Source organism: Solanum tuberosum, unplaced genomic scaffold (genome assembly GCF_000226075.1).
Source record: "Solanum tuberosum cultivar DM 1-3 516 R44 unplaced genomic scaffold, SolTub_3.0 scf00288, whole genome shotgun sequence".
Classification (NCBI taxonomy): Eukaryota; Viridiplantae; Streptophyta; class Magnoliopsida; order Solanales; family Solanaceae; genus Solanum; species Solanum tuberosum.
Genome location: NW_006239213.1, coordinates 520,434 through 522,833, shown reverse-complemented (window position 1 = coordinate 522,833; position 2,400 = coordinate 520,434). Strand labels below are relative to the sequence as shown.

The 2,400-nt window shown below is 33.5% G+C and overlaps 1 pseudogene; it reads right to left on the bottom strand.

Moving 5' to 3' along the window:
* Nucleotides 1–359: 359 nt before the first annotated feature.
* On the bottom strand, nucleotides 360–1,340 carry LOC102584673 (vesicle-associated protein 1-2-like; annotated as a pseudogene).
* Between the last annotated feature and the right edge of the window lie 1,060 nt (nucleotides 1,341–2,400).

Sequence of the window (2,400 nt, the reverse complement as noted above, 5' to 3'; positions counted from 1 at the left end):
TAGCAAGAATGTGTAAGGATTTCTGTAGAATTACTCAAAGAGCATGAGTCTTTCCATATAACTATAAATGCCTCTGATGTTGCTTTTCTTAAGAAGGCCCTTGATCTTTAATTCTCACAAACTCTTTCTTGTGATATCATAACACAAACAACATAAAACACCTTACTTTAAGTTTAGGACGAAAACAATCTCTCTATCACAGGTCATATAGGATGATGCTATCCTTGTAAATACCGTCCAGCATTCTCTTGTTGCTAGTCATAAGTAAAATTACTTTTTAACGATTGAAAAAATGAAATGTAACAGCTTTTAAGTGTTAGACCTTTTATCTTGGGAAATAGAAATTGAAGATAATGCAGAGAATGCATGGACTTCTTTTTCGAACTCCAGATATGGAATGTTATATATAGTCAGGTAGACTAGAGAATTTAGAGAAAGGGATAGCCTTATATAGATATAAAAAAGGACAACATTCGACCATTGAATTGTGTCTGTTTTTATTATCTAGCTTATCATAATTGCAGCTACCTGTGTCTGTCTCGGCTCTCCCCCAAACTGAAAACAATATAGACGGAGAAGAACTTTTCTTTGCTGGTTATTATGAAGAGGAAACGGAAAGGTTTTTGGTGGTATGTTGGATTTCGGGGAGGGGGACAATATATGCACATGCTATCAGTATTTGGGCTACAGATATATGTTTTTAGAATATAGACCAAAAGGATTTCCAGAAATGCAATAGTGAGAACATATATAGATGGGATACCACCACGACTGTTGTTATGTTCCCATCTCAAGAGTTCCAATTCTTGCTGAAGCTTTTCATTTTGTTGCATAACAAAAAATTTCTCACCTGTTAGCTTTGAAATTTGTGCCTTTGTCTTCAACAAGTTGTCTTTATACTCATTATATGACCTTGATATATTATTGAGCTTCGATATATTTACAGTTCTAATTTTGAATACTAAAGCCCTAGGAGAAGAACCTTCCTCAGACCCCTCCTTTACATGTAATTGCACTTGAGGAGGAACATAAACAACTTTCAACTTGCAGTCCTCCACATAATTCCCCGGCTCCTTATTGAACATCTCGGGAGTAATGTACTTTGCAGTAGTTCAAGGGCCTGCAACAACACTTTGAAGCAGGAATTTATCCTTGAATTGCATGTATAGTGGTGCCTCTTTATGCCATTGCATTGTAATTATGACATCGTTGGAAGACTGAGGTATGAAAATTCCAGTGTTGGGCTTTACATAATACTTCTTTGGATTTATTGTCTTCTCCTTGAAAGTAACATAATTATCAGACTTGTTCTTCCTAATATCATTGTTGCACTCTAACATCACCACACTCTCTAGACTCTACTTGTGTGATTACACTAGGTTTATTGATTGGTAGGTGCTCATTAAATCTTGGGGCATCTATTAAGCAAGAGAAGGAGTTGATTGAATATATCCCAGTGCGATCAATCACTAACAAGGATCTATCTTGAAGCTATCAATTATATGAACTGGGTCCAAAGTGTAAGAATCCAAAGAAACAATGCCCTTACATTGTTAATTACTATTATGAAAATATATCAAATTCAGATTTTTTTTTGAACATAAACTGCATTTGATTTCAGTTGGTGAACATGAACATCAAGGTTCTGCGTGGACTCATTTTGTTATATAAGTTATTCTCATTAATTTTTCATGATCCTAGTTCTGTATTCTCGTGAGTAGGATCAGCTTAATGAATTTGTGAGAAAAAGTGTACTTAAAAATCCTACTTTATGAGTTCTCTTGTAAGTTGTGACTTGTGAGTAAGCTTTTAGGTTTCGTAGCCGAGCGTATCAAGCGATTCTCCAAAGAGAAGCTAGCCCTCTATCAATATTTTGAATGATTTTGAAGCGTTTGAGTTAATTTTGTTGTTCAATGCTCTAGTAATCTAAAATCTAGAATGTAATATATCTTATTTCTTATCAACACTAAAATATATTGTGTGATTTGGTTGTGCACATAATTTTTTTTCTAATAGAATTTATGTTGTATGTTTTACAGGATTTGGAGACATCCTTTTTCCAGTCAAGAAGCAAGTTGGACTACTTTAAAAAATTGACAAATTTATTATCTTTTTTAAGGATAGTATGGAATACTTTAATAGGAATTTTAGTTTTTTTGGCCAATGAGTTGCGTAATAGTCATATGACCATATTTTTGTAAATAATATTGTTTGTGGGATGTTAATCAATACTTCTAATTAATAGTATCTAGATGCATTTTGTTATCTATATTATCTAAGAAAAGGATGACAGGAAAAATTACGTGTTATTTATGTGCCACATTTTCTGGCCATAAATCATCTTTAGGGACCAACAATGTGTGAGTCCTTAAAACTATTTAAGGACCAGATTTTTTGTGG